The sequence below is a fragment of the Ambystoma mexicanum genome, chromosome 6q (assembly GCF_040938575.1).
Source record: "Ambystoma mexicanum isolate Mex_15411 chromosome 6q, UKY_AmexF1_1, whole genome shotgun sequence".
Lineage (NCBI taxonomy): Eukaryota > Metazoa > Chordata > Amphibia > Caudata > Ambystomatidae > Ambystoma > Ambystoma mexicanum.
The window spans coordinates 139,732,885-139,747,897 of NC_090937.1; the positions used below are offsets into that span (position 1 = coordinate 139,732,885).

A 15,013-nucleotide genomic window follows, 5' to 3' on the forward strand; every position below is an offset into this window, starting at 1 on the left:
CCTACTCTGGTCGAATTTTCAGCAGAGTGCTGTTGAAAACCGGATAGCCAGAGGGAAGGAAACCAGGGGGACTTTAAGGAACTCCAACCTTAAAGCCGACGTCTTGCTACAGCTTTTGGCCTCTTCCCTGGGTAGTGCAGTAACCTCCCGATGTCCTCTTTCTTGTCCCCACGACTGAAGCACAGGAACAGCGAGATATACTCAAACTGCCAAGAACAACTGTCTCGGCTACAGCTTTCTTCATTTAAAAAGGTACTGTGCAAACCCGGTCCGGAAATCTTTTCGGCCATCGAGAAAGTGCGTGAAACTTTCCTCAACTACCAAGGCTTGTCCTTCCCTAAACAATCGTTAAACTTTTTACCTAGCCAAATTCTTTAAAAATCTGTGCCAAAGACTTAACCATTATATACCAGAACTGTGCTATTCTATACAAAAGACTCTGAACTGTTGGCTTTGACCCAGGCCTGTTGAGAAGAATTGCTGATTGTATTTAACTGAAACCCTTTGCCCTTCCTATGAATGTATTTGGGATGTCTGTTCTTTTAACCTTGTCTTTTCCTCTGAAGTATCTGAAGTGCCATTTTGCTTCTACTTCATTTTTGAGTTAAACTTGTTAAGTTACTTACGGGCTGGATTTTTGTGGTGTATCTGTGTGTGATATTGAGCTGCTTTTGCTAGTGTAATGTTTTACAAATGATTGAGTAAATAAAGAAAGCCTGAGTAATTCTTTACTTGAATCACTGTATTGGTTGGTCCTTTATGTTCTACTGCTCACTTAAACTCTTGAGATAAGTCCCGCTGCTCAGCCATCGCTACCACTTTACTGTGTAGTACAGGCTTGTACCAAAGATGAAATTGTGCTTACACTTGTAGTCCTAATTTCCTGTAGTGTTCCCAAAGAATACTACAGGTGATTCTGCCTAATGAGGTGAGCACCAAAGCCTATGTGTCTGGGACAGCACTCTGTCATGGCACCACCCCCTGATGCCCAGCAACAGATTGGGACCTTGCCCAAGGAACCCATCTCTTGAAGGGATTGGTGGACACAGAAGAGTGGGCTGGCCCGCACTTCCCCAGCCTTACCTGTGCTGCACTGCATGTCGGGTCTATGGTATTCTGCACCCCAAAGAGCTGCCGACTGGAAGGAACTTCCCTGGGGCATGGTCCCTGCTGACCTCCTCTGCGGTTTCTACCCTGAGGAGGATGCTACTGACCCAGGAAACCAGCATGTCTACAACAACAAGCCCTGAAAACACAGAAGGAATGTAGGAACTCCCTCTTTTTGCCCCAACCCTCCAAGCATTGGTGGCAACCTTCACCTGCTTCAAGGATGGCCCAACAGTACCATAGTATTGCTACCAGAAAGTAGAAGAAAAAAAAACAGGAAGATGAAATATAAGCCTCATCCTTTATAGGGAGGGGGGTCTCAATTGGGGGCTTTAGCTAATTTTGGGGGTTGCTGTTAGGAAGGGCAGACCTTTCATGATTGTGATTTGTGACGAGGAAGAGGGATGTGGAGGTAATGTGATTTGTTTTTGTGGCTACGTCGTTTTTCAGTTGTTTTTACCAATATTGATGGACTGGTCAGATCAGTGGCAAAAAGAGAAGTATCTATAGGACAGCTTTGACATAATAGAAATGCTGAGACATGGATTGATTGGAAAGGAGGGATCACATGCGTTCTCCAGAGGGATGTGGGATTTGAAATTTGTTTAAGTGGTGGTATTTCTGTTTTTCTGATGTTCACTTCTCACTGCTGGAGGACAACAGAGCAGAGTTATGTTGCATGACACTCACCTCCCTGCCATTTATAAAGTCCTGACTGTTCTACATTAATTACTGGTAGCAATTGTAAGTTCCAATCCAGATAAAGGGAAGGGTATACTGTTGGCACGTGAAGGAGAATATTGCAAAGTTGAAAGGTAGAAAGTAATTTAAAAACGAATGTCAAAAAGCATTGATACATATGTGTCATCCCACAGACCATCTCTCTTTACTGTGTGCCCATGTAAATACGAATGGATGGCAAAAGATCAACAACAGGCAGGTTAATAAGAAGCAGAAACTCGAAGCAGGGATGGCACTACACAGTCCACACGAACTTTTTAAAGCACATCTGCCTGGAGTCTGGCGATAACTAAATGTTTCCCTCGATAATCCATTCCATTCCAAATCCTATAACTGAATGAACGCAATGCATTGCATAACTCCAAAAAGGAGAGCTTTGAGCAGTTTTTTGGTTTAAGCAGTTCCTGAGTCTGGCTCTGTCCAGACTTTCGCTTGAAAGCAAAATCAAATAAAAAAGCTGCAATAAACCCAAATTGAATTCAACCTTAAAACACCCATTGGCGTTCTCGTCGCCACCAGGCTGTACTACATTAATTGATTATACATCAAATGTGTTTTATTATTGATGTAATCATATTCGGAGTTAAATAACTCAGCAGCAATAGCATTAACACTTTCAAAACAACATGCTTAGGAAGCTCAATCACTAGCAACAATAAATACAGTCAGACAATAAACTCTGAATTCTGGGTATATTGTTCCCTTGTGTACTATAGATATACTGCATTTTCCAAATTCATTGAGTATGATTTTATGTTAATTAATTCATACATTGTGAGTCGCTATAATTAGACTGCGAACCTCCTAGTATGCATGAAATAAAGCTCCTCCATCGCCGAAATAGGTACAATGTGCCCAGGAACCTGACGCTGTTGTGCCATGGGACAGTTGAAATGTATTTCTCTTAACAAGATGTTCGAGTAGTCCTTAATGAGTGATTCCTGTTATGTACCGGGGCTCGGGAGGCCCCGCACGTGGGGCTGGCACCGGTCCAGGAGGCCGCGTGGCCTGGGGCGCGGCATCGGCAGCAGCGCAGACAAAAGGAGACACCCACACGCTGTGCTGGGTTCGCCCGGAACTGCCTCCCACTGTCGGGGGCGGGGCTTTTATTAAGAGGCCCTACGTCACCGCGCTGCGGGACGTAGGGCGGATATAACATTCCTCCTTTATTTCAAATAAACTTAACAATAACACAATCAACATACTCAACTTCAAACGCCTGACACAGTTCTCTTTTCACACTGTGCCAGCTCCCCCTTGTGTGGGATGCTTGGCGACGGTGTCTGCTCAGCATACATAGTCATTTAGCCTCGCGGGCGGCCTCGTGTTGGCTCTCAGACTATACCGCTTCACCTGGGGGCTGTCCCCGCTCGGCTCGTGAATCTGCTCACCTTCACTGCAGGCGTCCCCACTGCCGGCCAGGCTCTCTGGTTGCCAGCTGCGGTCTCATGCGGCTTCTTCCTCTGGGTCTCGCGCCAGCTCTTCGCTGTCTTGTTGTAAGTTGTCGTCGTCTTGAGGGCCCTCGCAGTCCGTCCAGAGAGTGCAGGGCACGGGCTTGAACCAGGAGGCATTCCTTGTCACTTTCCGACACCCCCGGGTCACTGTTATCATGGTTCCGCGCCGGTTACTGACAGTCCATGGCAGTTCCTCGTACCTGGTGTCTAGCTTGGACTTCGTGGGGTTTCATAACATGATGACTTGGTCACCCACCCGATGGTCGGACGGCCTTCCTCTTCGTTTGGCACTCATGTGAGCATTGGCACGTGTTCTCCTCATCTCCATGCGGGCATTGTCGACGTCATCGGGGGTCCTGCTTGGGTGATGGGGAATCGACGATTTGATGATGGTTCCAAACATGAGGTCAGCAGGTGGTATGCCCGTGGTGCTGTGTGGGGTGACCCGATAGTTCCGCAGGAAACAGTATAGGTCGACCTTCCACGGGCTGGCGTTTGCCCTTGACACTCGGAGCACCCTGTGATGGTCCTCATAAACCGCTCGACGTCCCCATTGGCTTGTGGCCACCTCGGCATGATGTGGTGGTATTTGATGCCCAGTTCCTGTAAGTATTGCTTGAACTCTTCCCCTGTGAACGGGGGTCCATTGTCACTCTTAATGGTTGTGGGCAGACCATGAGTGGCAAACATCTTTTCTATCACCGGGATGACCACTTCCGCGGCGGTGGACTCCAGTATCTCGACCTCTGGGTAGCGTGAGTGATCGTCGATTGCCACTAGTAGATGTAGACCCTCTCTGATTTTGCAAAAGTCAATACTGATCGCTTCCCATCGTGCCCAGCCGCGCTCGGCCGACAGAATCGGTTCTGGATCTGGGGGCCCACCCGTTATTTGGCAGGGTAAACAGGTGTTCACTAAGCCTTCGACCTGATCATCGATGTGCGGGAACCACACCCTGTGTCTGACCCGGGCCTTTGTTCTTGCGAGACCCTGGTGTCCCTCATGCGCTAGGGCTACTATCCTGTCTTGCAAATTTGGGGGTATGATGATACGATCTCCCCTCAGCAGGAGCCCTTCTTCGGTGATTGAGAGGTCTTGTCGAACCGTGAACATGCCGGCCAGGAACTCCCTAGCCCCCTTGGTTCTGTTGCAGGTGTGCGTCATGAATTCCTTCCAGTTGCCTGACATGATGGCATCTTTTACCAGGTCGCAGCAGGGGTCATTTAGGGTTTCAGTTGCAATGTCCTTAATGTTTACCGCTTTGGGCCTCATGGTGCGAACCACTTGACAAATGTGTTCCTCCGTTTCTTCGGCGATCAGAACTTCCTGCTGAGTGGCTGGACGTGGGTGTCTCGAAAGGAAGTCCGCCGGGTTGCTACTGCCCGGCTGATAGACGAGTTCGAAATCATATTGCTGGAGGTGTAGCAGCCACTTGGTGATTCTGGCTGGTGGGTGCGCTGATGACCCGGTGAAAATTGGTAGTAGGGGCTTGTGGTCAGTGACTGCTGTGAACTTGCGCCCATACAGGTACATGTGGAAGTGTCGACACCCCCATAGTACGGCAATGGCCTCCTTCTCTATGTGGGAGTACCTTTGTTCCGTAGCTGTGAGTGCCCTGGATGCATATGCGATCGGTCTTTTTTCGCGCTCTTTCGTGACTTGCATCAGGATTGCTCCAAGTCCTACTGGGCTGGCATCCACAAATAGTTCTGTCGTTAGGTCCGTGTCGTAGTAGGCCATCTTGGTATCAGTCGACAGGGAGTCTTTAATGCTCTCGAAAGCTTCCTGGCATTCCTGCCCCCAGACCCACTTGGTGCTGACCTTTGTAAGTTCCCGTAGCGGTTCAGATAGGGTCGCTAGGTTTCGAATGAATCTGCCACAGTAGGTGGCCATTCCCAGAAAACTGCGTACTTCGGTGGGGGTCGCTGGGGGACTAGCAGCTTGGATGTCCGCCACTTTTTGGGGATCAGGTGAGATGCCAGTGCGGTCAAACTTGTACCCGAAAAAGGTTATTTCCGATTTTAGGAACTCGCACTTCTCTCGATGGATTGTGAGTCCGGCTTCTTCCAACCTGCCCAGGAGTGTCATCAGTCTTGTGATGTGTTCCTTGGTGCCAGGTGCATGTATTAGGATATCATCGCTCACGTTCAATACCCCTGGTATGCCTCTGATGACCTCCTGGATGGTCTGTTGAAAGACTTCCGCGGCCGAGGAGATGCCGAAACTCAGGCGCTTGTACCTCCTCAGACCCAGGTGGGTTGAGAACGTGGTAATGTAGCGCGACTCTCTGTGGAGCTTAAGTTGGTGGTACCCCGCTTTTAAGTCTACCTTCGAGAACACACATGACCCAGTGAGGTCGGTGATGATTTCATCGATTGTTGGTGTTATGTGTCGTTCCCTTTTTATGGCCGCATTGGGCAAACGCATGTCAAGACAGATCCGGACTTTTCCGGGCTGTTTGGGCTTCCTGGTGACCACCATCGGGGAGACCCACGGTGTTGGTCCTGTGACTTCTTCAATGATTCCGGCAGCTTCCAGTGACTTTAACTCTTTCTCTACCTGTTCCCTCATGTGGAACGGTGTCCTCCGGTGTCTCACCGCACGTGGTTGCACTGATTGATCAATGTGTAGTTTGATAGTCTTTCCCTTGAGACAGCCTATCCCCTTCTGTAGCTTGGGGTGTTGCCTGAGACAGTTCTCGACTTCGGCTGCGTAGTCAATGTGGCAGATGAATTTGACCACGCCCAAATCTTAAGCCGCATCTCCGCTCAGTAGGCTTTCGATCCCCGCCTTCACGACATATATCTTTGACCACACCTTCTGTTCGCCATGTTCAAGCATCGTGCGGAACCTCCCAATGACTGGCAGGGGTCTCCGGCTGCCGTAGGCAAATAGATGAGTGTCTGTAGATTTGAGCTCAGGTGGTGGTGTAAGAGTTTGGAAGACACTGGTTGGCATGACGTTTACCGAGGCTCCCGCATCAATGGTCATCTGTACGTACTGGCCTTGGATGGAGACCGTGCATTTTCGTCGCCTGGCGGTTCTTTTCGGCGGTACTGGCCCCTGGTTCAGTGCGGATACCAGGTATACCTTTCGGCCCTTTCCTTCACTCTCCATGCCTGCCGTTTGCCGTAGGGCTGAGAGATCATCGCCTTCCTCTTCCGTCGAGGAGATGACTACCGCGACCCTCCTTGCGCTGGCTTGCTTCTTTTTTTTCTGGGACCCCTTGTCCTGAGTGCCTTGTGGGGGCTGCAGTGGTGTGTTCGCGGATCTGCACACTTTCGCGTAGTGATCCTTCCTGCCGCACGCTCCGCACGTGGTGCCTTGCGCCGGGCAGTTTCGCCTTCCGTGTCTTTGACCACCACACCACCCACATTCCGTGGGTCCTGGTACTCGAGGTTGCCACCTGTTCTGGGTGTGGTTGCCGCCGCTTTCACCTCTCGTAAATGGTCTGTCGGAGATCTGGGCGACCATCGCTGTTGAGAGTGGCGGCTGCAGTTTCTGTAGTGTCGCTTCCATGTTGGCGGCCCTGGAGTGGGCAAGCTCCCTCTGTCGACCCAGTTCCAGGATGCGTTGTAGAGGGATGCCTTTCTCACTGAGTACGAGACGCCTCAGCTTCTCCGAATGTATGCCATTTATGATTTGTCGTCTGATCTCCCTCTCAGTGTTCGTGAACTCACACGACATGGCCAGTTTCCTCAGCCTCGTGTGGTAGGCGTCTAGAGTCTCATCAGTGGCCTGGATAGTCGTGCAAAAAATGAAACTCTCATAGTCTGGATTTAGTTGCGGGAGGAAATGTGCCGTTAAGGCGACCTTCGCACTCAGGTACGCGTCTTGGCCATCATCAACATTCAGGGAGTGGTAGATGCGTAGCACCTCGTCGCCCACACTGAGGAGCAGATGAGCTTTCATCTTTCTGGATGACGTGATGTCCTTGCATTCCATGGCCATCTCGAACTTTTGTAGCCATAACTGCCATCTGGGTCCACTGGACGACGGGTCGGTGAATGGGTCGAAGGGTTGAACCAACGTCGACGAACTGCCCAGCGAGCGGGGTGGTGGCGACGCCATCGACAGGTTTGCTGCGATCCTGGACGGCGTGGAAGGTCCAGGAGTTGATGACCCAGCCGCCATGGTGTCACGTACCCTCGGTCTGTTGATTATGCTGTCGTGCTGGCCTGATGTCGTCCTGCCTCATCAGTTCGTCCGCACATTGCATTGAGGAGTGTTCTTTCGCGGTGAATGTGCCCCCTGGCACTTGTGCGCCGACCGATGGGCGCCTTGTAGCATGTGCGCCATGCAGGAGGAAAAGCACACGAAGAGAGAGAAAAAAAATTCTCGGCCCCTTTTGGATAGGGAATGAACGAGAGAATTTTTTTTTTTTTTTTTTTTTTTTGGGGTGGGGGTCACGTGGTCTTGGTGGCCCCCCACCGGGTGTCCAAACATTTGTGCGGGACGTCCGTGTGGTGTCCGCGTGTGAGGTGATGTAGAGCGCGTGGTTGCTCGCTCACTTCCTCGTTGCCATTGTTATGTACCGGGGCTCGGGAGGCCCTGCATGTGGGGCTGGCACCGGTCCAGGAGGCCGCATGGCCTGGGGCGCGGCATCGGCAGCAGCGCGGACAAAAGGAGACACCCACACGCTGTGCTGGGTTCGCCCGGAACTGCCTCCCACTGTCGGGGGCGGGGCTTTTATTAAGAGGCCCTACATCACCGCGCTGCGGGACGTAGGGCGGATATAACAATTCCCAAATCGGTATTTTTCTTAGCCACGTCAGGAACATGTATTCTCACGTGCCCCCATCAATGTGACAGTGCCAAGGAACGGCTTCAGTTTCCAAGCACATCTTTGCAAGCGAACTGTCAGTAGAGTTCTTCCGGAACATAGAGACAGGGTCGGACTGGGACAAGAAATAGGCCCGGTCACCCAAAAAAAGCTGGGCCACTCTTTGCCTCAAAAAAGTGGCCTACCCCTCGCCTCACGACCCTTGACCTCTGATGACATCACCAGAAGTGATGTAATTTGACAACGCCCCAAAGTGACATCCAGGGAAGCGATGAAACACGACCTTTCACCCCTTGACAAAACAGGAAGTGGCATCAAATAGCATTATTCCTAAGTACACTAAATTACTGTGATTCCAAGCAGACTTCCAAGGGTAAATGATAATGTTATTGTATAGCACTTAAGCTTAAGCTCTATTTTATAGAACACATATGCATACAATATCACCCAACCTGTGTTGGTACTCATTTATCGACCTAAGAAGGATGAAAGGCTTTTTGATGAAAAAAATAAATGTGAACAAAAAATAAAAAATTCTATTTTTTTTCTTCCAAACTGGCCCAGGCATGGCCAGAAACCGGCCCCCACTCCCCAGGGACAATTTCGGCCCGGCCACGGGATGAAAGGCCGATGGGCCAATCTGACCCTGCGATAGAGAAATATTGAGCTCACATTCCAGAAAGGGCTTTCTTGCTCTGTTCATCAATAAAGTTAGCAACATTTCCTAGACGACTTGTCCCTCATAAAGTGGTAACCAACATGATGCACAACGCTTAGAATTTTGTAAGCCAGTGAGATACTTCCTTCTGTGGTTTGAACTCACCCTCCGTTGGTCTCCTTTTATATCACAGTTTTATTCTGCTACGGCCACGCCATTAGCTATGACACCACTGCGTGCATCCACTACTTACAAAGCTTGGTCGCTGCCAGCTAAGTTTACATTTGGGTTATCTCCCTGAACACTCACATCTGGCACCCCCTTGGTGGATGATCTTGATGAATGATGGTTCTTTCCTGTTAGAGCTAACCAGGGCTGGTCTTCGAACAGATTGCACCCTAGATGGGAAGCATAGTCGGCGCCCCCCCAAAAAATGATGAGAACAAAAATTGCATGTTACAGTGCCCTTCGATAGCTATGCAGTGCTTCAGCCTGCATTCATCACCCATCTAAACTACAGAGGCCTTGGATACTATGGTTCACTTCCCGCAGTCACAGTGATCTTCAAATCTTCACCTCTAGAGCAGTGGCACGCCCCAGATGCCAGTCTCCTTAGAGTTCAGATCTGGCCTGCCTGAAATAAATCTCAGCGCAGAACTAGGTCCTTCCTCTTGGGGTCTTATGGGGGTGGGGGGACTCACCTGTATGATGATATGATATGATATTTTTCAGGGCGCGATGCCACAGGATTCCCATTTACCTGCTGTACTAGTGAACATATACACTGGGCCTTTCTAACATGACACTAGCATTATGATTTAAAAGTGCAATTTACATGCATATGATAGAATATATCTCTGATGTATACATCACTTGATGTAAGCTACAAAGTACCTTAGGTAAGCATATTTTTTATTCCTCAGTGACAATACTTAGTTTAGTAGCCAGTACGATGTGTGTAGTGCCTTGGTTCCACACCATCGTAGCAATGAATACATTGCCAATGATACGTGTGTAAGCCCTACTTGTGCATTATGCACTGCTTTTGCGGCTTCCATATGCAGACCTAGCTTCTGAAGCTAAGTTTCCCTCAACTTGTCCTTCATTCCATTCGATTGGGCTGTCATAGCGATATCCTTAATAACAACACAGACATGATAGGAGTTTATGAACCTACTTCAAATGGAGGACACGCTGAGTAGAATTTAGCTTGGGATCTCAATTAGGTTAACGGGCACTTCCTTCTTAGAGCTCAGCTCTCGCCAAGTACTGATTTCTAAACATACATTTATTCGGTATTTTAGGCACTAATCTGCTACCCTGAATCATGCCGCTTCACATTCTAATAATACATGTAAACAAACACATGCTGCGACTGCAGCCTTACAGATGTGATATTTTTCGGACAGTGGCGAGTCAAAGAGGTTACATTTGTGGAGTTGTCTTAGGCTGGGACAGGTCTCCTGCAAATGCGATCGACCCCCTCTGTACCAGTCTGCTCTATTGTTACTCTGAGTACATCTCTGCATCACATCTGCCATTCGGAGAGAAAAGCCTTGTCCGAACAATAACCACTGAGATTAGAAAGACATTAAAAGTCCACCTGTTTACTTCACATTCTAGCCCCACTGTGGGGGATACACAATTACGACGCTTAGGTCATATGACACTCCTTGTAGGGCGCTAGTGGAATCTATGTCCTCACTGGTTCATCAGCCAGCGCCTTCAGAAGACACAAGTGTTACTAAATAGGCTCACTGGTAAAACTGTACGTTTTGTAACTGAAAAAAAAGGGCCAGGCAGGGGAGGACGAGTCCGAGAGGAGGTTTAGGGGCCATGGAAGAATCTGCCAGGAGAGTGAGACAAAGTAGGATGAGAAGGGGAGTGAGTGGCATAGCTGCTAAGTAGTGACCCCATGTTGTAAGAGATATGCAGTGGGGGGCATTTTTGTCCACAGGAGTTCATATTCCAGGGTGTGTAGTGTGCTTAAGGGTGCAAGTGTGTGTGTCCAAGTCCCACAAGACCCAGATAGCTGCAATGATGGTTATCAAATGATATGATATGGCATTTATAACACACCTATACACAAGTGGCGCGATGAGGCAAGGGAAGGGGGAACAGAGGGAAGACAGAGACAACGATCTTACTAGGCCCAGTGATATTGAGATCGCGCAAGTGCAGGATTAGGGGAAAAGTGCAGGGAGAAGGGGGAGGGTGCAGGGCAGTGCATGGGAATGACAGTAAAAAAAATAGAAATAAGCAATAAGTAATAGTACGGCCAGCTGTACCCTTGTGCAAGTGCAAGGGTAAGTGCAGACATCAGGTGTCAAGTGCTGGTAAGGGGCTATAGGGATAAAACAAACAGTACCCAAGTGTGGGGATGCCAGGGAGCCAGTGCAGTGGTGCAACTGGCAGGGAAGGGGACCTGGGCCCGAGATCAGAGGGTAGCCATGTGGTCAGTGCAGTTTCAACCAGGAGTTCAGCAGGGGAGAGGAAGAGAGAAAGCAGAAGCAAAGAGGAAAGTTTTGAGGTGCTTCGGGAACTGGAAATGGTTCTCCTCAAGTTTCAGGGCGGCAGGGAGGCTGTTCCAGAGGGAGGCCCCCGGCCAAAGGAAGAGATCTACCACCACTCTTTGCTTGGCGAAGCGACTGACCCTGAGGGAGTTGGAGGTGGATGAGTGAAGACCTTGAGAAGGAAGATATTTAGGAAGAGAGAGTTGAAGGTATTGAATCCCATGCCCCAGAAAGCCTTGTGGACAATGCAGAGGGTTTTGAACTTAATCCTCGCAGGCAAAGGGAGCCAGTGCAGAGATTTCACTCCTGGAGAGATAAGATCCCTGGGCTTGAGGCCAAGGATAGGTCTTGCAGTCCTGTGATGGATGTGTTTCAGAGGGCGGAGAGTAGAAGCAGGCAGATTTAGAAAGAGGCTGTTGCAGTAGTCCAGCCTAGAGAGAACCAGAGCTCTGGAGACAGTGAGCTTCTGTGGCATGGTGAGTAAAGGAAGAATGAATCACTGTACCTTCAGTTTGGGTTGGTGCTTGGTGGTCAGTGTGATGCTGTGAAGTCAGACATCTAGAAGCAGTTTGGGCAACAGTCACCCTACCCAACGATCAATATTCCACAGCAGGCTGGTTCAGTTGCCCATGCTGGTACCTGTTGGTCGTGCTTGGCAAGCAGAGTAGATGGCCTGGCCTCCTATCCTGCTGAACCTGATGCCCCTGTCTGGACCCTGATCCTTCTGAGCCTGATGGTGACTCAATGAGGCTGCGCTGCTAGAGATAGATTAATCTATTCAAATTAGCCTGGTCCCTGTTCTCCATCGGAATGAAGGAGCTGACTGAGCAGCCCAGCCCAATCAATAAATTCCCCCAATTAGACTACAGTGCATGTGCTGATGAGGAGCCACGTGCGGTCAGGCTTGGCCTGGCTGGGCCCAGGGAACCTAAGCAGCAAATGTTGTTTTTAGGATCATGAAATCAAGTATCTGGGGCTTTCAGACCCCAGCCAGCCGCACTGCTAGCCTGGCTTTGTCTGCCTGCCACACTGCTGCTGACAGGAGACATCATGCAGTGCTCTCAAACTGAGTCTGATGATTTTTTCATAACACTTTATTTTTATGTACATATGAGTGTATTGCACTAAAAGTAAGTGATACAGCATTAAAATATGGTGCCCCCTAGAGACTGGCACCTCAAGCAGCCACCTGCACTGCCTGATGCAAAGACTGGTCCTGCAGATGACCATTCATTGTGCCCTTCTCCTTCTCAGACACATTTTGGATCATCGCCAGTTTAGCCTCATCCAAAGGCAATGGGGCACCAGAATTCTTCCTCTCCTGACAGAAATAGTTTGCTTATTATCTATCTTTGGTAAATGTACCTGTTCCACCAGGTATGGGTTATGGACCCAACTAACTTGATTCTTATCTCTTTTCTAACAGCTTCACTTTTGTTGGTAGGCTTGGACCCTACCAGTCTCTGACTGCTGCACATCAGGGCTTTCAATTGTTTACCCCAGGTATGTTACCTTTAATTCAATTCGGGTCTCACAGGCGTTCACTTGACAAATGTTTGGCTTTCTCTATCAACCTAACTTTCCACCATCTTCTTCCTCTAGCTTTCATGGCATTTTCTCTCCACCCCTCTTATAACTTCTGCACTTTCCCCTCCTCACAGCCTTTCTTCTGCTGCCCAAAATTGCCTTTGTACAAACTGATTCCTTTTCGTGCATATGCCTTCTTCATTCCTCCTCCTGAACATGCCCTCCTCCCACTCCCCTTTGTATTCAAAACCCAGCTCCAGCTCTGCTCTGTCACCTCATCTTGAAACTCCCTCAGCCTTCCCAAACACTGAACCCCTTTTAGTATGTTGGCCTCTGTGTAACTGCACCATTAATACGCTAATTGGGGACACCTGGGCAGGTTCATTGCTTCGGATTGGACAGATATGTTTGTCCCTGCCATCCTCTCCCAATGTTGGTAATGTGTTGCTATGGATTGGTGGGTATCCCATGGCTAAGGGGGATGAAGTTACAAATAGCTGGGTGTCTAATTTGCAATAGGCCGACCCTGTCATGGCAGCTGCCTGATTGCGCAACGGGGACTTTCATCCTCTGTCGGCTATATCTTTTCTCCCTTTGTCAAGTGTTCACATACTACAGAATAGAAAATGTCCGTGTCTGTGAGGGTTAAGCTGGGGCTTGTTCTCCACTTCTTGCTCCTGCTCACCAAATGAAATCAGAAACATCCTTCATTTGAATCTGTAATTTCGATGTAACGACTATTGTGCTTATTTTTCATGAGCCAACAAATGCCCCAAAACAGGAGCTGGGAATTGAGATGAAGTCCCAGGGGATCTTTCTTGTTCTATCTTCAGGGTTGTCATCAGGGTTGGCATCATTGGACAGGTGGCCTTCTTGGCCATCAGGGTCCCTCTCATCTCACACATGGGCCTTTTTCACAGTCAGTGCCATTTTCTGTTGTACAGATTGATTCGCACTCAAGGGAGTGGAGTATCTTCAAGGATCTCAATAAATGTTGCGAAAGGCAACATAGAGTGATGTGTTTCTCTGCTCTAGCTTTATTCTACTTGATGATTTTTCATCTAACATCAAATTATACGATTCCCCATCGTGTTGGTGCTTTATAAACCTGTCAAATGGTAGTTCAAGCATTTCTTCTACCTTTAGAATAAAGCATCAATATGGCATTGGGTTTACCTATGTTCTCTATGTTCTCTCATGAAGTGATTGTTGCAAACCGGATGTAGTAATTGCATGCCACTGTTGTTCTGTAACAGTCCTGTATGTTCCTTTACATTGCCATGTCAGGTAAAGCCCCGGAGCCAATGTTACAGGTACAAGCAAAGCTGTGGTCTTAATGTGAAACCCCTGAGCATTACCAGTAATGTAATGTACACCCTTCAAAGGGTTCAGTCCAGTTAGAACCCCAACATGTTTTCTGCTGTGCTAATAGATTTTATTTAAGCTGAGAAATGGCATTAGTACCATTTCTCAACTTAAAAAATAAACTTAAAAACAAGATGGCCACCATGTAGTCCCTTCTCCCTTTCCATGGTGTACCAAGTGTTCCAGGCTCTGTTGAGGGACAAGGCAGTTGCAGGTATGTGGCACAGGGGTTGGGTGATCTGGAGGTGGGTAGGGGAAGTGAGTTTGAAAATCACCTGCTGCCTGATGGGAATGAGTCTGCCAAAAACCAAAACAGCCCAATGTAGATCTGTCTTCCTAGGCTCATTGGGTGTGTAGTTGTTGGTGCAGTATCTCCCTTATTAATAAATCACCTCTTACTTCCTTCCTAATCTCTGGTAGTTTTGTGCCACCTACCCAAAGTATGCTATTGCTCACTCTGCACTTGGATACCTAAAATGTCCCTAGGTCAAATATCTACACAATGTCAAGCAGCTCTCTACTGACATGTATATCCTCATCATTTATTTAAAAAGTATTATCGTTCTATATAAATGTATGTCTCTTGTAGAAGGATGGGGGAAGCCTAGATCTAGATGGGACCATTTACATATCGATTTTTGTCCAAATTTGCAGACCATTGAAATTGGAAAACCAGTAATCCTCAGCCTAGTATTCCTTCAGATGCCATTTCTGTTTTCTATTTCAGGTGCAAACATTTAAACTTAATGTTTCTGGATGTTGTAATATCCCCGCTTTATCATCAGCACTGCTCACAATTTCCTCACACAGCCTGTCTGCACCTCACACACAGTCAATGGCTTTTCCTCTCAGGCACAGTCAAAGC

The 15,013-nt window shown here is 48.4% G+C and overlaps 1 long non-coding RNA gene across 1 annotated transcript in view; it reads left to right on the forward strand.

Annotated features, from left to right (window-relative positions):
* LOC138515462 (uncharacterized) overlaps positions 1 to 15,013 on the forward strand; it is a 91,784-nt gene that overhangs the window by 64,951 nt on the left and 11,820 nt on the right. The window contains exon 2 of the long non-coding RNA XR_011282015.1: positions 12,683 to 12,759. This is a non-coding gene — a long non-coding RNA (uncharacterized lncRNA). The remainder of the gene's footprint in view (positions 1 to 12,682; positions 12,760 to 15,013) is intronic.